The sequence below is a fragment of the Arachis ipaensis genome, chromosome B10, assembly GCF_059453495.1.
Source record: "Arachis ipaensis isolate K30076 ecotype BB chromosome B10, ASM5945349v1, whole genome shotgun sequence".
Classification (NCBI taxonomy): Eukaryota; Viridiplantae; Streptophyta; class Magnoliopsida; order Fabales; family Fabaceae; genus Arachis; species Arachis ipaensis.
In genome coordinates, this window is record NC_142435.1 from 128,631,494 (window position 1) to 128,656,722 (window position 25,229).

At 35.7% G+C, this 25,229-nt stretch overlaps 1 non-coding gene across 1 annotated transcript; it reads right to left on the reverse strand.

Moving 5' to 3' along the window:
• Window positions 1–11,780: 11,780 nt before the first annotated feature.
• On the reverse strand, window positions 11,781–11,888 carry LOC148581676 (small nucleolar RNA R71). The gene has a single exon (XR_015895530.1). It is a non-coding gene; the product is annotated as a small nucleolar RNA R71 (small nucleolar RNA).
• Between the last annotated feature and the right edge of the window lie 13,341 nt (window positions 11,889–25,229).

Genomic DNA, 25,229 nt, shown 5'->3' on the forward strand with positions numbered 1-25,229 from the left:
ATAGAGGAGATAGATTAGAATTCCTAGGTAGAATTACCATATTTCTAGTTAGTGAGAACTCTAGTGTTTGATCTGGGTTGTAGAAGTCTAGGATTGCCTTTGGCTTCACGGAGCCTTATATCTTATCTTTTGGATACTGTTACCATACTGAGAACCTCTGTTTCACATTCCATACGTATTTTGTTGCTTTTCAGATGCAGGACGTGAGGCACCTCACTAAGCGTGCTGGAGACTCTTTCAAAAGCGAAGATCTACTTTTGGGTGTTTTATATTATGTACTTAGCTTATATTTTGTGTGTGTCTTTCTTAGAGGTTGACTTCGGAGAATCAGTAATTTTACCTTTCCTTTTTTGGTTTATCTTATATATATATATATATATTCTGGTCGGCCTTTGCTTCGCAAGTCAAGTCTAAAGCTTGATTATGTATCTCTGTTTTAGAATTTTTTATATATATACTTGTTTCTTTTGTTTTAAGCCTTCCATCTTAACGCTTTTCAAGTGTGACGCGTTGTCGGTGTTACTTTCTTCATCTTTTCTTTCAAGGCTCCTAGTTAAATTATTCTTCAAATATAGCTACGTATGTATTTTTGTTTTTAGAGGTCGTGGCACCTCACCACCTTTGATTTACAACCTAGGAATAGAGTTCTGTGTGGTAGGGTGTTACATTAGAAACTCTAATCGGTCATTAAAGTCGCATTATTTACCATCGGTAACAATGTCGAATTCGCAAGGTTAAGTAATTACCGGCGAATTTTCTGAAGGTAAATCCGCTGGTAATATTTGGAGGAAAAAAATTATATTAGTGTGTCCTTTACCGTCGGATATACCGTCTAATATTTTTTACAGTAACCCCAACTAGTGAAACACTGCATTTTGATAATCCGCGACGGTTTACCATCGGATTTTTCCGACGGTGACAGGGTGTAAATTCAAATCACGAACCCTCTTTTCTCTCATTTCAGATTCATCCCCTCTCTCACTTCCTTCACACTCTCACTCACTACCGTTTGCCACTGCCACTGCCGAGACCACCACCATCACAGCTTCCTCTCTGTCGCCGTCAACCCACCACTGATACCTCCCTTCTTCTCCTTCTTCCCCTCTTATCCTTTCTCCTCGCGCCATTAAACCACCGTCACCCCTACCATCATTGCGCCGCCACTGCCCACCAGCCTTCGGCGACTTCCCTAGCCTTCGGCGACCATCCTTCCATTTTCTCTAGCTCCGGCAACGTCATAGTGTCACTGCATCTTCACCTCTTCTCAGTTCTCTCCTAGTTCTGCATTCTAGGTTTCTTTAAATTCTTTTTCTTTCTTTTTAAAATTATATTTTGGTTAGGTTATTTCATTATTCTAATTTTATTTAGTTAATTTAGTTAGAGTTAATTTTTTTTATTTTAGTGAATTTTAGGTGGTTAAGATAGGTTAGTTTTAAGATTATTAGTTTGTGTCGTTATATTGTTGAAAGTGTTGGAAATTGACTAAATTGATGGATAATGTTGCTGATTTTGTGTTGACTATGCTGAATTTGTGTAAATTGATGTTAAAAGACTATTTATTTTGTTGAACAATTGCTAAAATTTGGTTGAATTTATTGTTGTGTTGCTTAAAAAATCACTTAGCTAAAGCTTTTGTTGCTGTAAATCTTTTGTTCTTTTGCCAAGTATATTGAATTTATCAATGAATTGAAAATTTAGGATGGGTGTATAATTTCTATAATAATAATATTGATGCTTTAAGAAGCATGTGCTTATGGCTTTGGCTAGTCATGCAATAGGGTTTTAGTAGTTTGTCTTTCGCATCTGTTTGTTAGTTGTTTGCTAATATTTTTTGTAATTTATACACGCAAAATTTTTGCCAAGTATATTGATTTTAGGTGGTTAAGATAGGTTATCTTTAGGATCATTAGTTTGTGTTATATTGCTAAAGGCGCTGGAAAATTGATTGAATTGATGGATAATGCTGCTAATTTTGTGTTGAATATGCTGAATTTGTGTTGAACTTGCTAAAATTTGTTTGAATAGCATTGATTTAATGTTGAACTTACTGTTGAATAGCATTGATGTGTTATTCTGAATTTCTCTTAATTTGTATGTTATTTTCATACATGACGATGGGTAGAGGTCTGTCGAATCAAGCTCCTGGTCGTGGTTTTAGTTGTGGTCGGGGTAAAGGGAGACTTATAGATCCTCTCCCTCTACTCCGACCTCCCCGGTGATGTCACAGGTTGCAATTTTAGTGGATCAGTCGTTCATCATGGTCCCTAACCTCAACTACATGCCTCCATCTACGGCGACGACGCCGCCACCTACCGTTCAGCAGCCCGCTGCCATGATGACGCTGCCTCCAGCAATGGAAGCTGTGGCTCCGGAGTCCTCTCACGGAAGTAAGGCAGCTGATGCCCCTCCACCACCTTCAATCGTACGGTTGACCATTTGGCCTGATGGCAGCACGGTGTAAGTATCACTTTTAGTCTCATATATTTTCTGATTATTGTTATTGCTAAAAGTTCAGTTCTTGGTTATTGATTCTTATTTAGTAGATTTAGGTTTTATTACCTAAATGTATTTCCTATTTCATTGATTGTGGATTTGCTGAAATTTTAGTTCCTAGTTATTGATTCTTGTTTAGTGGATATAGGTTTTATTGTCTGAATGTGTTTCCTATTTCATGGATTGTGACATTGCTGAAAGTTTTGTTCCTAGTTATTGATTATTGTTTAGTGAATTTAGGTTTCATTGCCTGAATGTGTTTCCTATTTCATTAATTGTGGCGTAGTCTATTTATAGATGAAACTCAGCCGAAATTTCTATAAAAATCTCTATATATTATGGTTTGTCTGTGGATTATTGATAGGTTCATGCTGAACAACAACGTATGTACTCAAGAGATGACCAACGTCATCAAGCTAATGTACGACCACCCCTGACCCAGCTACAAAAAGATCCCCGCTGAAACCATACAGCGATGGTTTGGAAATGGGCAGTAATTAATTTTTTTTAAGTTTCAAACCTTTTTAGCTAATTTAATTATATTCTCCATTTTCAGTAACTAATTTTGTTGTATCTTTGTGTAGTAGCACTTTATATGAGACACTGAGCACAATCTTACCATCAGGAAGATATTCGACCATAGAATGGGTCGGTGGCTCCAACAGATGCTGGATGATGTTCGTCAGAGGCGGGACCACCTGACAACTGGCTCAATAAAGAAGGCTCTATTAGTTCATTGGAAAATCGATGAGGGATTCAGACATCGACGTCTCACCAACAGAGCTAATAGGACATTGGCTAGGTCGTCCAAGTATACCGACAGCTCAACAACCTTTATGAAGACCAAGGTCAGGTTGCTATGTAGTGTCTTTAATTTTGTAAATAACTTAGTTATATTCTTTTACATATCATTACTAGGCTTCCTAATCATATTTGTTTCAATGCAACATCTGCAGTCGAGGTCATTAAATCGCAAGGCAACATTGGCAGAGACGTTCAAGTTACCCACAAGCAAGAGAACAAAGAGAGATTTGCTGATCAGCGGTCTCAGGACTATTATGTGAGTAGACATATATCTTATTATCTTCTGGTATAAAATTATTAGAAATTAACTGTATAGTTATCTTACTAATCATAATAACATATGTTACACAAGAGTCCTACACGCAGAGACTAGATGCCGCGACTCAGCAATCTCAGCAAAGTGGGGAGGATACCGCCAATGGCTCTACTTTAGTCATCAATCCCGATGCTGTTTGGCGTGAGACCGCCTCAGCGTGGTACAAGAACTGCGTATACGGGCTAGGGTCATTCTTCACCAGTAGCCTCTACACCTCCACATTGAGGCCATCGTCAGGCTCTGCCACCATTCGAGCCGTCAAGCCTGAGAAAGGCGTGGATTTGCGGCTGCAGGTGCAGGAGCTCCAACGTAACCTTCACCAGCAGGCGCAGGAGCTAAACGAATATCGGGAGAGGTATCAAGAGATCCTCACACACACACCACTGGCATCATCCCTACTGGTGGCAGCGGTCCTACACAGACATCACCGCCTTTTGCGCTGTCTACTCAAGGCCACGGGACTGACAACGACGACGAGGATTACCTGAATCTGTAGTTATTAGTGTTTCATTTTATTATTTCATTATATTTATCTGATGCACTTGACTTTTAATTTATTTGAACATTGTATTATGTATTTTAAATATTAGGTTTCTTTTATGAATTGATTATTAATTGTACCGAAAATAAATTTAAATAAAAAATTAAAACTGACAATTTGTTTCATTTTTTAATTTACGTTTACCGTCGGATTTACCGAGGGAATAATCTAACGGTAATAGTGCAGACAACAATCTATTTTGGCGCCAACAATACTGTCGAAAAAATCCGTCGATAACCAAATGATTTTCTGAACAGGTAATCTGCCACTAAATACGACGGAAATTACCGTCCAACGAAAAAATTCTGACAGTAAATATTTACTAGCGAGGTTTATATCATTGGATCTTTTCCATTTTATCGACGATAAATCTGACGGTGCTCAGCGTTTTTCTGGTAGTATATTTAGAGTTAGTTATTCTGCTCTTAGCAATCTGTTACAGCACATTACTATATATATATATAAGAACAAGAGCACTATTAATAATATAATAACATCTAATAAACTAATGATGAATTAAATATTAGTACTCACAATATGATTGAGTAATATGAACTTGTATTGTAATTCAGAAGCTTGAAAAAAATACAAAGGATGATTATTTGGAAACAAAGATTGCAACGAAAGCTTTAAAAGTGTTTCAGAGTATGAGAGATTGTCTATAAATGCGGATGCTTTACCAATCCCTCCCCCTTTCCTTTTATAGTAGACTATCCCTTTTATTCTTTTACAATTTAATCCCTGTTTTTGTAAATCTGTTTGCTCTTTCTGTGGACTGATTTAGGGATTCTATCTTAGAGTTTGTGTTCTTATTCAATTTATATCTTTTTAATTTAAATATTTATATTATTAATAAGATATTAACACTAGTTAGTATCAGAGCCAAGTGAAAGCTTGATTCTGGTATCTTCTCATAAGGCCACCATTTAAACATATTGCCAAGAGAAAAAAAATAGGCTGCCTACTGAGCAGCTGATCCTAATAATAGAGGATGGAGTTTAAAACAAAAACTCTATTTCTATCGATATATCTCACGAAAATATAAAATTCAGAATATAAATGGAACAAACTACATACCTCAAACTGGAAAACTTTCTTATAACAAATACTTGCGATTAATCTTATATTTTACACTCTCTATATCCTTACTCCTATGCTATTATTCTAAACTTTATATTATTTTTAAACTTTGTCATATCCTTACTCTTATGATATCACAGTATCTCTATACCCTTATTCTTATGCTATTATTCTAAACTTTGTTAAGCAACTAAGGATATTTTAAAACTCCATCTCATAATCTGTTAAAGATAAGTGTAGCAGTGAAAGCTATTCATACGTTGGTTAGTATAGTGAGCACATCCGGTGGTAAGTCCTTCCTGAAGGCAGTAAACCCATTGGTAAGCTAGGGTGGTCCCGTAGCATAAGTCTTTAAAAAGATAATGACTCGAATTTTAAAATTTTTAGATGAATTAAACAAAGGAAAGAATAGTTCAATAATAGTAAGGAGTAATGATAATGAAGCCTCAAAATCATCATCAGAACTACAAGTAGTGAAATTAGAAGAAAAATTTTATAATTGGTCTGTACTCCTTATAAGTAAAAATGAAGTCTATAAAAGACAAGCATTTTGGGAACAAAAAGATAATGAAATACATATGTTAGAATATAGCTACCCAAGAACTAGCAATAACCATATTATAAACATCCTAGAAGAGGAGAAACTAAAAGAACACCAACAAAAACGTTATAATTTTATTCATATAGGACTTATTCAAGTAATCGTTAAGCCTAACTTTAGGCTAGGAGTCAACATATCTATTTTAATAATTCTACGAGATACAAAATTCAAAAAATTTAGAGATTCATTGATTGTTATACTAGAAAGTAATTGTCATGGTGGTCCAGTATTTTTTAATTGTTATCCAAACTTTTTCATGAGTCTTAAAAATGAATATACTTCTGAAGTTCTTAAATTATATATTAAAACATCCAAAAAATTATTGATGAAAAATATGATCCTTTTGAAGTAATGTATAAAATATATTACAAAATTACAAGAGTAAACTACAATTTTAGGGCTAGAAGAGAATCGTCAAAAGATTAAACTATTATCATTCATGCTAATTTACGAAGATCTTTTGTTCAAACACCTCCAACATGAAGAATTAATGAAGAATATCTCTGAAAAATGGATTTTAGAAGATGTAGTAGAAGAAGAAAAATAGAAAACACAAAAATTAGAGAAATTATTAGAGAAAGTCTAAACATTAGATTAAGAATGAATAGGTCACAATTAGTCAGAATATCGGACCACCAGAATAAAAAAATTACTCCTAGGCACTCTATAGATAATTCGTTATAAACGAAGAAGTTATAGAAATAAATAACAATAGACCAAATATAGCAACTCTTTTATATGGGACAGAAAATAATTACTCACAAACTGCCTCTCAAATCCTAGGAATTATAATAAAAGAGGAACCTTTTGACATTGATAAAAATTAGATTAGTAAAGATTTTAATGCAGAGTATAATATGGGATTAAGAAAATGGTATTTTACTAGATATTTTGAAAAAGAAATCATAGAAATAATAAAAAAATTTCATGATTACTTAATAAAAATAAAATCAATTTATACTCCTTTGACTGGTTCAAAAATTACTTTCAAGATTTTAAAAAAGAATTTTGTCATTTAAGTAAGACAACCATCATTTGAAAAACTAGCATAGGATAAATGGTAGAATCTCAATATCCACCGAAAGAAATTATAAAACTACAGGTAGCACACAATTTAGAACTAGAAGCCACTCCATATAAAGACAGTGGAATAGAAGGAAGCATAGATAAAAGAGACATTAAAAAGGTACATCAATAGCTTAACTACACTAATACAGTCCTAGATATTATAAAAAACCAGTTAGAAAGAATTGAACATAAACATGAACAAATTAAGCCCATAAAAAAGCCTATATATAAGTTTCAAAGTCCTGATATAATTAAACTAAGAACAAACGTGGAAGCTGACATTGATGAGCTAAAGAAAAAACTTAAGTCTATAAGTTAAGGAAAAATAGCTATTAATACAATAGAAATCAACATGACATATAAGAATCAATATTATCTAAAACTAAGGAATTACTATCCAAGACCAACCCCAACTGACGTAAGTCTTGAAGAACACAGTTAGTATAAAATAGTTTTATTGAATCTGATTTAGTAGAATGAAATTTAGATGAATTAAATGAACAAGCTATTTTAGATCTAATATGTAGTATGACTATGACAGCAACTACTTATAAGGCAAAACGAGCTAGTGATAGAGAAGTAGCAGTCATGATCATCCAAGGGTTCACGAGACAATTAAAAGGATAGTGGGATAACTTTCTAATCTTATCGAAAAAAGATTTAATTTTAAATAGTGTAAAACCAGAAAACCAAATACAAGACACCACAGCAACATTAATCTTTACAATTATAAAAATTTTTTAGGAAACTTGATGAGCGGATAATTTATACGCTTTTTGGCATTGTTTTTAGTATGTTTTTAGTAGAATCTAGTTACTTTTAGGGATGTTTTCATTTGTTTTTATGTTAAATTCACATTTCTGGATTTTACTATGAGTTTGTGTGTTTTTCTGTGATTTCAGGTATTTTCTGGCTGAAATTGAGGGACTTGAGCAAAAATCAGATTCAGAGGTTGAAGAAGGACTGCTGATGATGTTGGATTCTGACCTCTCTGCACTCAAAATGGATTTTCTAGAGCTACAGAACTCGAAATGAAGCACTCCTAATTGCGTTGGAAAGTAGACATCCAGGGCTTTCCATCAATATATAATAGTCCATACTTTGCCCAAGTTTAGACAACGCAAACTGGCGTTCAATGCCAGCTCTCTGCCCAATTCTGGCGTCCAGCGCCAGAAACAAGTTGCAAAGTGGAGTTCAACGCCCAAACTGGCACAAAAGCTGGCGTTCAACTCCAAGAATGACCTCTCCACGTGTAGAATTCAATTTCAGCCCAAGAACACACCAAGTGGGCCCCGGAAGTGGATTTATGCATCAATTACTTACTTCTGTAAACCCTAGTAACTAGTTTATTATAAATAGGACTTTTTACTATTGTATTAGACATCTTTGGAACATCTTTGAATCCGGGATTGTATCTTTGAATATCTTTGGACGCCTGGTTCTTAGATTAGAGGGGCTGGCCATTCGGCCATGCTTGGACCTTTCACTTATGTATTTTTAACGGTAGAGTTTCTACACTCCATAGATTAAGGTGTGGAGCTCTGCTGTTCCTTAAAGATTAATGCAAAGTACTACTGTTTTTCTATTCAATTCAACTTATTCCGCTTCTAAGATATTCATTCGCACTTCAACCTGAATGTGATGAACGTGACAATCATCATCATTCCTTATGAACGCGTGCCTGACAACTACTTCCGTTCTACCTTAGATTGAATGAGTATCTCTTGGATCTCTTAATCAGAATCTTCGGGGTATAAGCTAGATTGATGGCAGCATTCATGAGGGTCCGGAAAGTCTAAACCTTGTCTGTGGTATTCTAAGTAGGACTCTGGGATTGAATGACTGTGACGAGCTTCAAACTCACGAGTGCTGGGTGTAGTGACAGACGCAAAAGGATAGTAAATCCTATTCCAGTATGATCGAGAACCTCCAGATGATTAGCCATGCAGCGACAACGCATTGGACCATTTTCACAGAGAGGAATAGGGCGCAGCCATCGACAAGGGTGATGCCTCCAGACGATTAGCCGTGCTGTGACAGAGCATTTGGACCATTTTTCAGAGAGGATTAAAAGTAGCCATTGACAACGGTGAAGTCCTTACAAAAAGCCAGCCATAGAAAGGAGTAAGACTAATTGGATGAAGGCAGCAGGAAAGCAGAGGTTCAGAGGAACGAAAGCATCTCTGTGCGCTTATCTGAAATTCTCACCAATGAATTACATAAGTATTTCTATCCCTATTTTATTATCTATTTTCGAAAACTCCATAACTGTTTTATATCCGCCTGACTGAGATTTACAAGGTGACCATAGCTTGCTTCAAGCCGACAATCTCCGTGGGATAGACCCTTACTCACGTAAGGTTTATTACTTGGACGACGCAGTGCACTTGCTGGTTAGTTGTATCGAAGTTGTGACAAATTATGAATTGAGATTAGAGCACCAAGTTTTTGGAGCCATTACCAGAGATCACAATTTCGTGCACCAAGTTTTTGGCGCCGTTGCCGGGGATTGTTCGAGTTTGGACAACTGACGGTTTATCTTGTTGCTCAGATTAGGTAATTTTCTTTTTGTTTTCTTTTCAAAAATTTTCAAAAAAATCTTTCAAAAATTTTCTCCTTTGTTTTCGAAAAATTTTAAAATAAAAATGTTTTCAAAAATATATTTTTCTTCAGAATTTTTAAGAATGAATTCTAGTGTTTCATGAAGCATGTTGAAGCCTGGCTGGCTGTAAAACCATGTCTAATTCTTTTGGATAGGGCATGTTAGGCGTGTCATGTCTGAGTTACATACTAAAGCTTGGCTGGCTATTAAGCCATGCCTGACCCTTTGATTGGAGCTTTAGACTAAAGAGCATAAGATTCCTGGAATTCATATTAAAAATTTTGAAATCCTTATTTTTCTTTTTCAAAATGATTTTTGAAAAAAATTAAAAAGAAAATACAAAAAAATCATAAAATCATAAAAATAAAAAAAATATATTTTTTTGTGTTTCTTGTTTAAGTCATGTGTCATGTTATAAATTTGGTGTCAATTGCATATTCATCTTGCATTTTTCGAAAATTCATGCATTCATAGTGTTCTTCATGATCTTCAAGTTGTTCTTGGTAAGTCTTCTTGTTTGATCTTGATGTTTTCTTGTTTTGTGTATTTTCTTGTTTTTCATATGCATTCTTGCATCCATAGAGTCTAAACATGAAAGATTTCTAAGTTTGGTGTCTTGCATGTTTCCTTTGCATATAAAAATTTTCAAAAATATGTTCTTGATGTTCATCATGACATTCAAAGTGTTCTTGGTGTTCATCTTGACATTCATAGCATTCTTGCATGTATTCATTGTTTTGATCTAAAAATTTCATGCATTGCATCATTTTCATGTTTTTCTCTCTCATCATAAAAATTCAAAAATAAAAAAAAATATCTTCTCCTTTTTCTTCTCATAAATTCGAAAATTAGATTTGACTTTTTCAAAATTTTTAAAATCTAGTTGTTTTTATGAGTTAAATCAAATTTTCAATTTTAAAAAAATCTTATCTTTCTCAAAATCTTTTTCAAAAATCAAATCTTTTTCTTCTTTCTTAGTTATTTTCGAAAATTCTAAAAATATTTTTCAAAAATCTTTTTCTTATTTTTATATCAAATTTTCGAAAATAACAATAACAATTAATGTTTTGATTCAAAAATTTTAAGTTTGTTACTTGCTTGTTAAGAAAGATTCAAACTTTAAGTTTCAGAATCATATCTTGTGATTTCTTGTGAATCAAGTCATTAATTGTGATTTTAAAAATCAAATCTTTTTCAAAAACTAATTTCAATCATATCTTTTCAAAAATATCTTCTTATCTTATCTTTTTCAAAAATTTGATTTTAAAATATCTTTTCTAACTTCCTAACTTCTTATCTTTTCAAAATTTGTTTCAACTAACTAACTAACTTTTTGTTTGTTTCTTATCTTTTTCAAAACCACCTAACTAACACTCTCTCTCTAATTTTCGAAAATATCTCCCCCCTTTTTCAAAATTTCTTTTTAATTAACTAATTATTTTAATTTTTGATTTTAATTTTCGAAAATTACTAACCTTTTTCAAAAACTATTTTCGAAAATCACTAACCCTTTTTCAAAAATAATTTTCGAAAATTCTTCTACCTCATCTCCTTCCAATTATTTATTCATCTACTAACACTTCTCTTCATCTCACATCACTGCTCCTATCCTTACCCTTGTGTTTGGATTCTTCATTCTTCTTCACCCCTATTCCTTTTCTTCTTCTACTAACAATAAAGAACTTCTTTACTGTGACATAGAGGATTCCTCTTCTTTTCTTGTTCTCTTCTCTTTCTTATGAGCAGGAACAAGGAAAAAGGCATTCTTGTTGAAGCTGATCCAGAACCTGAAAGGACTCTGAAGAGAAAACTAAGAGAAGTCAAATTACAACAATCCAGAGACAACCTTATTGAAAATTTCGAACAAGTAAAGGAGATGGCAGCCGAACCCAACAACAATAATGCAAGGAGAATGCTTGGTGACTTTATTGCACCTAATTCCAATTTACATGGAAGAAGCATCTCCATTCCTGCCATTGGAGCAAACAACTTTGAGCTGAAACCTCAGCTAGTTTCTCTGATGCAGCAGAACTGCAAGTTTCATGGACTTCCATCTGAAGATCCTTTTCAGTTCTTAACTGAATTCTTGCAGATTTGTGATACTGTTAAGACTAATGGAGTAGATCCTGAAGTCTACAGGCTCATGCTTTTCCCTTTTGCTGTAAGAGACAGAGCTAGAGTGTGGTTGGACTCTCAACCCAAAGACAGCATGAACTCTTGGGATAAGCTGGTCACGGATTTCTTAGCCAAGTTCTTTCCTCCTCAAAAGCTGAGCAAGCTTAGAGTAGATGTTCAAACCTTCAGACAGAAAGAAGGTGAATCCCTCTATGAAGCTTGGGAGAGATACAAGCAACTGACCAAAAAGTGTCCTTCTGACATGCTTTCAGAATGGACCATCCTGGATATATTCTATGATGGTTTATCTGAGCTATCAAAGATGTCATTGGACACTTCTGCAGGTGGATCCATTCACCTAAAGAAAACGCCTGCAGAAGCTCAAGAACTCATTGACATGGTTGCTAATAACCAGTTCATGTACACTTCTGAGAGGAATCCTGTGAGTAATGCGACGCCTATGAAGAAGGGAGTTCTTGAAATTGATAATCTGAATGCCATACTGGCTCATAACAAAATATTGACTCAGCAAGTCAATATGATTTCGCAGAGTCTGCATGGAATGCAAGCTGCATCCAACAGTACTCAAGAGGCATCTTCTGAAGAAGAAGCTTATGATCCTGAGAACCCTACTATAGCAGAGGTGAATTACATGGGTGAACCATATGGAAACACCTATAATCCATCATGGAGAAATCATCCAAATTTCTCATGGAAGGATCAAAAGCCTCAACAAGGCTTTAATAATGGTGGAAGAAATAGGTTTAGCAATAGCAAACCTTTTCCATCATCCACTCAGCAACAGACAAAGAACTCTGAACAAAATACCTCTAATTTAGCAAACTTAGTCTCTGATCTATCTAAGGCCACTGTAAGTTTCATGAATGAAACAAGGTCTTCCATTAGAAATTTGGAAGCACAAGTGGGCCAGCTAAGTAAAAGGATCACTGAAATCCCTCCTAGTACTCTCCCAAGCAATACAGAAGAAAATCCAAGAGGAGAGTGCAAGGCCATTGAATTGATCACCATGGCCGAACCTGTAAAGGAAGGAGAGGACGTGAATCCCAGTGAGGAAGACCTCCTGGGACGTCCAGTGATCAATAAGGAGCTTCCCTCTGAAGAACCAAAGAAATCTGAGGCTCACCTAGAGACCATAGAGATTCCATTAAACCTCCTTATGCCATTCATGAGCTCTGATGAGTATTCCTCTTCTGAAGAGAATGAGGATGTTACTGAGGAGCAAGTCACCAAGTACCTTGGTGCAATCATGAAGCTGAATGCCAAATTATTTGGTATTGAGACGTGGGAAGATGAACCTCCCTTGTTCACCAATGAACTAAGTGATCTGGATCAACTGACATTGCCTCAGAAGAAACAGGATCCTGGAAAGTTCATAATACCTTGTACCATAGGCACCATGATCTTTGAAAAGGCTCTGTGTGACCTTGGTTCAGGAATAAACCTCATGCCCCTCTCTGTAATAGAGAAACTGGGAATCTATGGGGTGCAAGCTGCCAAAATCTCATTAGAGATGGCAGACAATTCAAGAAAACAGGCCTATGGACAAGTAGAGGACGTGCTAGTAAAGGTTGAAGGCCTTTACATCCCTGCTGATTTCATAGTCCTGGATACTGGAAAGGATGAGGATGAATTCATCATCCTTGGAAGACCCTTCCTAGCCACAGCAAGAGCTGTGATTGATGTGGACAGAGGAGAATTGATCCTTCAATTAAATGAGGACAACCTTGTGTTTAAAACTCAAGGATCTCTCTCTTTACCCATGGAGAGGAAGCACAGTAAGCTTCTCTCATTGCAGATTCAACCAGAGCCCCCACAGTCAAACTCTAAGTTTGGTGTTGGGGAGTCTCAACAATGCTCTGAACATCTGTGAGGCTTCATGAGAGCCCACTATCAAGCTATTGACATTAAAGAAGCGCTTGTTGGGAGGCAACCCAATTTTTATTTATCTAATTTCTATTTTCATTGTTTTTCATGTTTTATTAGGTTCATGATCATGTGGAGTCACAAAATAAATAAAAAAATTGAAAACGGAATAAAAAAAAAGCAAAAGAAAAATCACACCCTGGAGGAAGACCTTACTGGCGTTTAAACGCCAGTAAGAAGCATGTTTTGGGCGTTCAACGCCAGAACAGAGCATGGTTCTGGCGCTGAACGCCAGAAATGGGCAGCATTTGGGCGTTTGAATGCCAGAATTGTACCCTGGAGAAGAGCTGGCGCTGAACGCCCAGAACAAGCATGGTTCTGGCGTTCAACGCCAGATATGGGCAACAAATGGGCGTTCAACGCCCAGAACAAGCACCAATCTGGCGCTGAACGCCCAGAGTTGTGTGCAAGGGCATTTTGCATGCCCAATTTGGTGCAAGGTTGTAAATCCTTGAACACCTCAGGATCTGTGGACCCCACAGGATCCCCACCTACCTCCACTCACTTCTTCTCACCACTCTTTCACACAATCCCATAAACACTCTTTCCCAAAACTCCTCACCAATCACCTCAATCTCTCTTCCCTATCACCACTTCACCACTCACATCCATCCACTCTTCCCCATAAACCTACCTCATAAACTCCACCTACCTTCAAAATTCAAAACCAATTTCCCACCCACCCCACCCTAAATGGCTGAACCTTACCACCCCCTCCCTTCCCTATATATAACCCTCCATTCTTCATCATTTTCACACAACACAACCCTCTTTGCTCTTCTTGGCCGAAACACACATTCCCCCTCCTCTCCATATTTTCTTCTTCTTCTTCTATTATTCTTTCTTCTCTTGCTCGAGGGCGAGCAACATTCTAAGTTTGGTGTGGTAAAAGCATAAGCTTTTTGTTTTTCCATTACCATTGATGGCACCTAAGACCGGAGAATCCTCTAGAAAAGGGAAAGGGAAGACAAAAGCTTCCACCTCTGAGTCATGGGAGATGGAAAGGTTCATCTCCAAAGCCCATCAAGACCACTTCTATGATGGTGTGGCCAAGAAGAAGGTGATCCCCGAGGTCCCTTTCAAACTCAAGAGAAATGAGTATCCGGAGATCCGACATGAAATCCAAAGAAGAGGTTGGGAAGTTCTAACAAAACCCATCCAACAAGTCGGCATCCTAATGGTTCAAGAGTTCTATGCCAATGCATGGATCACTAGGAACCATGATCAAAGTAAGAACCCGGACCCAAAGAATTATATCACCATGGTTCGGGGAAAATACTTAGATTCTAGCCCGGAAAATGTGAGGTTGGCATTTAACTTGCCTATGATGCAAGGAGATGCACGTCCCTACACTAGAAGGGTCAACTTTAATCAAAGGTTGGACCAAGTCCTCATGGACATATGTGTGGAAGGAGCTCAATGGAAGATGGACTCCAAAGGCAAGCCGATTCAACTAAGAAGACTGGACCTCAAGCCTGTAGCTAGAGGATGGTTAGAGTTCATACAACGCTCCATCATCCCCACTAGCAACCGATCCGAAGTTACTGTGGATCGGGCCATCATGATTCATAGCATCATGATTGGAGAGGAAGTAGAAGTTCATGAAGTCATCTCCCTTGAATTCTACAAAATAGCCGAAAAGCCCTCTCCTGGGGCAAGGCTAGCTTTTCCTCATCTTATTTGCCATCTATGTTACTCAGCTGGAGCTTTCATAGAAGGAGACATTCCCATTGAGGAAGAGAAGCCCATCACTAAGAAAAGGATGGAGCAAGCAAGAGAGCCCATTCATGGATCTCAAGAGACGCATGAAGCTCATCACCATGAGATCCCAGAGATGCCTCAAATGCATTTCCCTCCACAAAACTATTGGGAGCAAATCAAAACCTCCCTAGGAGAATTAAGTTCCAACATGGGACAACTAAGGGTGGAACATCAAGAGCACTCCATCATCCTTCATGAAATAAGAGAAGATCAAAAAGCAATGAGGGAGGAGCAACAAAGACAAGGAAGAGACATAGAAGAGCTCAAGGACATCATTGGTTCCTCAAGAAGGAAACGCCACCATCACTAAGGTGGACTCATTCCTTGTTCTTACATTCTCTGTTTTTCGTTTTCTATGTTAAGTGCTTATCCATGTTTGTGTCTTCATTACATGATCATTAGTAGTTAGTAACTTTGTCTTAAAGTTATGAATGTTCTATGAATCCATCACCTCTCTTAAATGAAAAAAATGTTTTAATTCAAAAGAACAAGAAGTACATGAGTTTCGAATTTATCCTTGAACTTAGTTTAATTATATTGATGTGGTGACAATGCTTCTTGTTTTCTGAATGAATGCTTGAACAGTGCATATATATTTTGAAGTTGTTGTTTAAGAATGTTAAATATGTTGGCTCTTGAAAGAATGATGACAATGAGACATGTTATCTGATAATCTGAAAAATCATAAAAATGATTCTTGAAGCAAGAAAAAGCAGCAAAGAACAAAGCTTGCAGAAAAAAAAATAGCAAAAAAAATAGAAAAAAAAAAGAAAAAGCAAGCAGAAAAAGCCAAAGCTCTTAAAACTGAAAGGCAAGAGCAAAAAGCCAGTAATCCTTAAAACCAAAAGGCAAGGGTAATAAAAAGGATCCCAAGGCTTTGAGCATCAGTGGATAGGAGGGCCTAAAGGAATAAAATCCTGGCCTAAGCAACTAAATCAAGCTGTCCCTAACCATGTGCTTGTGGCGTGAAGGTGTCAAGTGAAAACTTGAGACTGAGCGGTTAAAGTCAAGGTCCAAAGCGAAAAAAAAAGTGTGCTTAAGAACCCTGGAAACCTCTAATTGGGGACTTTAGCAAAGCTGAGTCACAATCTGAAAAGGTTCACCCAGTTATGTGTATGTGGCATTTATGTATCCGGTGGTAATACTGGAAAACAAAGTGCTTAGGGTCACGGCCAAGACTCATAAAACAGCTGTGTTCAAGAATCATCATACTGAACTAGGAGAATCAATAACACTATCTGAACTCTGAGTTCCTATAGATGCCAATCATTCTGAACCTCAATGGATAAAGTGAGATGCCAAAACTATTCAAGAGGCAAAAAGCTACAAGTCCCGCTCATCTGATTGAAGCTATATTTCATTGATAGTTTGGAATTTATAGTATATTCTCTTCTTTTTATCCTATTTGATTTTCAGTTGCTTGGGGACAAGCAACAATTTAAGTTTGGTGTTGTGATGAACGGATAATTTATACGCTTTTTGGCATTGTTTTTAGTATGTTTTTAGTAGAATCTAGTTACTTTTAGGGATGTTTTCATTTGTTTTTATGTTAAATTCACATTTCTGGACTTTACTATGAGTTTGTGTGTTTTTCTGTGATTTCAGGTATTTTCTGGCTGAAATTGAGGGACTTGAGCAAAAATCAGATTCAGAGGTTGAAGAAGGACTGCTGATGTTGTTGGATTCTGACCTCCCTGCACTCAAAATGGATTTTCTGGAGCTACAGAACTCGAAATGGTGCGCTTCCAATTGCGTTAGAAAGTAGACATCCAGGGCTTTCCAGCAATATATAATAGTCCATACTTTGCCCAAGTTTAGATGATGCAAACTGGCGTTCAACACCAGCTCTCTGCCCAATTCTAGCGTCCAGCGCCAGAAACAAGTTGCAAAGTGGAGTTCAACGCCCAAACTGGCACAAAAGCTAGTGTTCAACTCCAAGAAAGACCTCTCCACGTGTAGACTTCAAGCTCAGCCTAAGCACACACCAAGTGGGCCCCGGAATTGGATTTATGCATCAATTACTTACTTCTGTAAACCCTAGTAACTAGTTTATTATAAATAGGACGTTTTACTATTGTATTAGACATCTTTGGAACATCTTTGAATCCGGGATTGTATCTTTGAATATCTTTGGATGCCTGGCTCTTAGATCAGAGGGGCTGGCCATTCGGCCATGCCTGGACCTTTCACTTATGTATTTTTAACGGTAGAGTTTCTACACTCCATAGATTAAGGTGTGGAGCTCTGCTGTTCCTTAAAGATTAATGCAAAGTACTACTATTTTTCTATTCAATTCAACTTATTTCGCTTCTAAGATATTCATTCGCACTTCAATCTGAATGTGATGAACGTGACAATCATCATCATTCCTTATGAACGCGTGCCTGACAACCACTTCCGTTCTACCTTAGATTGAATGAGTATCTCTTGGATCTCTTAATCAGAATCTTCGTGGTATAAGCTAGATTGATGGCGGCATTCATGAGGGTCCGGAAAGTCTAAACCTTGTCTGTGGTATTCCAAGTAGGACTCTGGGATTGAATGACTGTGACAAGCTTCAAACTCGCGAGTGCTAGGCGTAGTGACAGACGCAAAAGGATAGTAAATCCTATTCCAGTATGATCGAGAACCTCCAGATGATTAGCCATGCAGTGACAGCGCATTGGACCATTTTCACAGAGAGGAATAGGGCGCAGCCATCGACAAGGGTGATGCCTCCAGACGATTAGCCGTGCTGTGACAGAGCATTTGGACCATTTTCTAGAGAGGATTAAAAGTAGCCATTGACAATGGTGAAGTCCTTACAAAAAGCCAGCTATGGAAAGGTGTAAGACTGATTGGATGAAGGCAGCAGAAAAGCAGAGGTTCAGAGGAACGAAAGCATCTCTGTGCGCTTATCTGAAATTCTCACCAATGAATTACATAAGTATTTCTATCCCTATTTTATTATCTATTTTCGAAAACTCCATAACTGTTTTATATCCGCCTGACTGAGATTTATAAGGTGACCATAGCTTGCTTCAAGCCGACAATCTCCGTGGGATCAACCCTTACTCACGTAAGGTTTATTACTTGGACGACCCAGTGCACTTGCTGGTTAGTTGTATCGAAGTTGTGACAAATTATGAATTGAGATTAGAGCACCAAGTTTTTGGAGCCATTACCAGAGATCACAATTTCGTGCACCAAAACTCAAATATTTTTAAACACAAAATAGGAACCCAACTAATCAACAGTATGGCATTACAACTGAAAAGGCACCAAGCAACTAAAATAGAATCATTAAAAAAATATAATGAATTATGGAAACAAGTATAGGTATCAATCTAGAAAACCTTATACAACAAAAAATAAGGCAAAAGAAAACTACAAAAAAAAAACAAAAATGAAATAGTAAAAAGAAAAGTGACAAGAAATACATAGTCTGTTGAAAATGTAAAAAATCAGGTCATCATGTAACACCCTCACTACCAGAAAGTCACGCTTCCGGCTGCGCCACTCTGATAGTAAGAAGTATTATGACTACTTTATATACTTAATATTAAAATAGGAGCCTGTGATTCAACACCGTATCGCTGATTTTCTTGAAAACCGGAAATAAATACTTTATAATTAAAAAAAAACAAGCAGGTATAGATTCATATACAAGACTTCTTACATAATATCTTATAATATAATATAATATATATATATATATATATATATATATATATATATATATATATATATATATATATATATATATATAACATACACCTCCTATCCCTCTTACAAACTCGTAATAACAAAGACGAGGGAAGAAAATAATCTAATTAATACAACAACATATAAACCAAACGCAGTATAACTCTTCATAATGCTGGATCCGGTTCCTGAAAAGGTAAAGCTGTAGGGGGTGAGAACCTAACCACATGGTCTCACCATGGAGTTTCAAAGTTGTCATAAGAAGATATTTATAAGAAAACTGTTTTCAAGCTCAGTGATTATCATTGCCTTATGAATCTTTTAAAAAAAATCTAATAGGTAATCTTTCAAAAACCTTTTCAAAGAAACAATGTTTAATCTTTCAGAAATCTGAAACCTTTCCTTTCTTATAGGAAAATCTCAATCAGAAACCAACCACGCAATCAAACAACACAGTCATTAATTCAGCACCAAAGTTCATTCTCAAGTGTAGCACGCCAGGACAAACACAGGCAACACAGACAAGGAAAGCACAAGTAGGTAGCAGTTATAGCAAATAGTTCAAGTAGCAGTTAAGAACAGTTTAGCAATTAGGCAAACCAAAACAAGTTCAAACCCAAGCAAAGCATACAAATGCATATGATGCATGCATGTCCTATGGCTGATGAGTCTCATCTGTCGATTATCCAGCCAACCCGACAAGTCTGAATTGTCCTTAGACTGTCCCCTGACGTGCATCCCCAAGAGTCTATGCATAGCTTTTTCTCAAATAATCAATATTTCTCAATGGGGGTAACATTCCCGGGAATTTATATAGTGCCCGGTCATACTTACGTCGAAGGGTCAACAGAGTATCGAGTTTTCAACCTGGTACACGTGGTGGCAAGCCATGGTACTTTATCCAGGGAATCTCGTATCTCAGATAATTCAAATTCATAAGCCACATGAGTAATTCAAAGATCATATTTCAACATTCTCAACATCATCATCATTCATCAACTCAAATCTCATTTCCAATTTCATTCAAAACCCATGTTTCAAAGAAAATCCTCATCATCTTTCTTTCCATTCCGTTCATTAACAATTCCAATTCAAGACATAATTCCTTCTTTTAAATAAATCAATCTTAAAACATATAACATTTAAAACCAAATCTTTTTAGACAATTACTTCAAACGAAACTTTCAATTTTATAAAATTTTGGCAGTATCTCCTCTAAAACTCGGACTTTGCCACCCTTTTCGGGTTCCAACCAAACCAAACCAAACACCTGCTAATCACTCAAATCACTTCCAATAACAATTTTCACAACAACCACACTCAACACAAGGAAATTGCAAAATCCAAAATTCAATCAACCAATCCTATAAATCGTAATCTAAATCAACCTCATTCAACAGCATTAATCAATAATTAAGAACTCTCGGTTTTCTTAAACAGTTTCAAACCAAACCGTTCCTCAAACCCTGTTCGAACCATTTCCAAAATAGTAAATTATTCTCAATAAACAAACCGTTTTCAAATATCAAGTCCTTTCCAAATTTGTTTTTTAAAATCAAATTCCGATATCAAATCGGGTTCAATATCAAATCAAAATTTCAATACTAAACCTTTCCTAAAAATCGAATCGTTTCCAAAATTAAACTAAATGCCATTATTAAATCTCTTCCAACAACTCTAGAAAAACTACTTTAACAACATCATTCAACTAATCATAATATTCAACTTTCTCAATCAATCCATCAATCAATATAACTAATAACCTCATTCATCCAAAACAACTCAATTCAATTCATAAGACTTACGAAATCACCAAAAATGTATTTTACGTATTAATATCGATTTATAACAACTCTGGAAAGTAAAGAAGTTTAAGAAAAGCGCCCCTACCTCAATGTCTCAATTGCAGAATTTAACTCAATAATCCCCTTTATCCCCAATTCATGGCAGCAGCAGCGATCTTAGTAATTCCATTATCAATTATGACTTTGTAATAGATAAATCCACAGTGGCTAGAATGAAAACATATTTCTGTAATTAGAGTAAGGGTAGTACAGGAAAACCAAATAGCAGTAGAACAAAGGCAGAAACATTATAAATTTCAGAATTAAAGGAGTTGAAATCAAAATAGGAAGAATAGTGCTACCCGAGACAACAACAGCGGCGACTCCTTCTAGGCTTGACGGTGAGGTTTACGACAAAATCTTCAAAACAACCGGTAGTAGCTTCAAAGGGGACGGAACCGCAAACCCTAATAATTAGAATAAAAGCTAGAAGCAAGAACAGGACAAAAACCAAAAATAAAAATAGAACGGAAACCAAAAGCAAGAATGCTTGCCTCGGTTCATTTTCATAGTGGTGGCGAGCTCCCACAGCGACGACGGCTAGGGCTCTGGTGGCGATGGTTCCTTCAACGGCGGCGGTGGAGCATCCTTCGACAGCGATGGCTAAGAGAACACCCACCACCACGCGTTCTTCTCTCCTCGCGGTTCTGGCGGTGGCTCGTGGATGGACCCGCGGTGACGGCTTGGTGACAATGAAAGCTACTTCTTCCTCGCGCTCAGCCATCTCAACGGTGACTGGGCAAGGCACGCCGGCCTTCACGCCTGCGACCGTGACAACGATGGTGACGTTCCTCTCTCTCCTGAGCTCTCTCTCTCTTCGCGGCTCTGATCTCTTTGGCGGCGCGACGGCAGCGATCGTGAGCTCCTCGCCGGCGCTGTTCCTCCTCTCTTCTCCCTCGATACCCCTTTCTCCCTTCCTTGTCTTTCTTTCTTCAAGCTTCCCCTGTTTTCCCCCTTTTCTATTCTTCCCTTTCTTTCTTTTTTTTCTTTTTTTAAGGATGAGGCATAAGGGGTGAGGAGGTGGCGGTGGTAAATTAGGATTAGGATAGGGTGTTTTAGATAGTTTTAATAAAATTAGGGGTATAGAGTATTAATTAAAAACCTAACTTTAATCTATTAAAATTACTTTGAAAATGTTATTTGATTATTAGTTTACTAATTGACTTTTAATAGAATATTTTACATTAAAATTAAAGATAATATAATTAATTTTCTTTGTTTATAAAATTAAAATATTAAATTTTAGAATCTCTATTATTTAACTAAATTGTATAAAATTCTTATTCTTTTGCTACTATTAAGCTGTATAATTTAAATATAGAAAATTATTCAATAATTATAAAATTTAGTAAAATTTCTAATTTAATTGTCAAAATTTGATTTAATTACTTTTAATAAAATAATTTCTAAAAATAGAGTCTTTAATGAATAAATAAATTGAAATCAACTCATAATAATATTTTTCAAAAATTATGGGTCTTACATCCTACCCACTTTATAAAAATTTTCGTCCTCGAAAATTAAAGTAATATATAAGGTAATACATAGTTTTTGCACTCTACTTTTTAAACACTTTATAGAAAAGTACAAAAATCTTAGTATGCATATATAAATGTTCAAAACTTTACAAAAGCTTGGGGGAACAAAATAGGGTGCAAATCAAGATAGGCGTTCACAAAATAAAACAGTAGCTAGTGTGGCAAAAAGGGCTACAAAACAGGCTGGTATAAAACAACAAATATAACGCTTGCTCACAGATTTCTTGCCCATTCAGAACTTTTACTCCCCAATTCCATCAATCATCTCATAACTCCATAACCCGTCACAACCCTAACATCCGCAAACTTTTACGAGGAACAAACTGCTATACTCCTCATAACGTTGCATACTTACTAATACTAATCCATCTTTCACGTTTATGAATAGCATCTTAAAGTTTTTTTTGCTACCCCTAAAAGTCGTACGTGATTCTAAGGCAATTCTCGAATTTATTTCAAAGAACACAAGACCTTGGAAAAAGATAAGCGACAAAATCCGCCAGGGCTTGAAAGGATTCTTGAAACCACAAGTAATCAGGAATGCATAAGGAATGAAGAGTGTCAGACAGAAAATTAGTTTGGGCAATTCTCAAGAATGATTCCTGAATCAACAAAATCCGATAGGAATAACAAAAGAAAAGTAGCGCAATAGTTTGAAACAAAATTAAATCGAATCAAGGAATACGAGGTTTACAAAAAAAGAATGTTTAAGACCAAAGACAAAGCTCATAAGTCTCGAGTAGAATTAAGAACACTCTCAACTAAATTGCTCATGAAGAATGAAAAACATTTAAAAAACTATTTCACGTTTTCAAAAAAAGTGGGCATCAAACATTTTGTAAAAGAAATAACAAAAGTATATTTATGGTATTATGTTAATACAATTTCATGTTGAAATAGGTTATGTAGAGTTTTAAAATAAAATGAATACCGATTTGGCTAAGAACAAAAATATTCCCTCAAATATTTGAGAAAAATAATTAGGTGCACCACTTAACCAAAAGTAGGTATAAAGCTCGGAAGGAAATCAAATTGCCTTTTGTTAAAATAATTTACACAAAATAAGTGAGGTTTGAAAAGGAAAAGTCAATTGAGTTAAGGCCAAAATAATTTTCCGAAAGTCTTAATAGATATTTAGGTATTTAGTCAAATAAAGGTATATAGTGAAATCGTGGCAGGGTTATAAGAAAATCAAACGTTTGTTTAAAAATTCTCAAGGTTTATATTCAATCAAGCGTGTATAAAAATTATAGCAAATATAGAAGAGGAAGAAGTTAAACTTTATTTAGAAAAGAATTCCGAAGTACAAATTTGCTTAAAAGTCGGTTTCAAAACTTGCTTTAAAAGTTAATATCAAAATGAAATTGCCATCACATAAGAGCATTCAAGAATATTAAGACGTACTTAAAAAGAAATCAGGCCATATGAAAAAGAATTTTAAATCAAGGGAGTTCAAACAAGATCAACTAGGCATAAGACATCGAACAAGCTTTCAAAACTTAAACTTTCTCTTTTATCAGTCATTCCCTGAAAAGCTAACACATTGGTTTCCTCCTCTAAGGACCACGTGTAACACTGAAATAAGTACAAGTACATTCAAAGAGATACAATTCACAGGAAGAGAAGAATAAGCGACAAAATTATGTTTCTCATAAATTTGGAAGGAGGTGTAAGATTGCAACTAAGCAATGATGTACAGGCACGAGAAAACGTTTTGGAAAGAGTCATTTCGCATCATAACAAGAAATATTTAATTTAGGAATGCTAAAGGAAACAAGAAAAAGGTAGTGATAAATTAGATCAAAATAAACTAAAACCAAATCAGAGGAGTACAAGGTTCACAAGAATATGAAGGAATGGTTCAAATCACCAACAAATAAGAATGGTCAAAATCATGTAGCATGCCGGAAGAAAGAATCAAAATGTAAATAGGAAAGAATTTTGATTTCAAAGAACTCCAATAGAAACTATAGAGGAGAACAGGGCAATTGCTTTACAAAATTCCAGAAAATCATCAAAAACATAAATATTGTGTCATGTTAAAACAAATTCAGGTCGAACTAAATTATGCAAAATTTGTGAAATGAAAATAAGCTAAGCTAAGGATGAAATGTTTTCTCAACAATCTTGAAAAGTACCTTACATAATCAATTAAGAATTTACATAAAAACAAAGTGAGGTTGGTAGGACATCAAGTTGTTTTTCGTCAAAACTCTTTCTAAGGTAAAGACAAAATATATGAAATTTTAAAAGATGGAGTTTAATTGAACTAATGATCAAAAGTAATTCCTCAGAAATCTCAAAAGATATTCAAGCATTTAGTCAATTAGGAGTATATATTGAAATCACAGTAAAATTGAAAGGAATTTCAAATTTTGTTTAAAAAGAAAAATCTGAGATATGATTTCAAAAATACATATGAACAAAAACATGCCAAATTCAAAATATTTTTATCAAATTTGAAAAATGATTATAGGTACAATCAAGTAAGAAATGATTAAGTTGAAATTTAAACAATTTCAGATTTACATAAAAGACTACATGAATCAAAAAGAGTTTGGAAAGACAAACAAATCCTCCAAAGAATTTAAGTAAACATAAGCAGTTAGGATTAAACGAGAATGCATTTCAACAAGAGGTAAAATTGAGAAATAATCAAACTGCTTTTTAGAAAGAAATCTCAAATAAGGATTTCAAGGCACACTATGAAAGAACAAGTTACAAGTCATCAATAAAATTTTCGAGACATATAAAAGAATATCCTCGAGAATTAATTCCTAACGTCCGCAAGCAGCGCGATAAGCGTTACCTATTACTTATCAATTCCAATTCACCTAT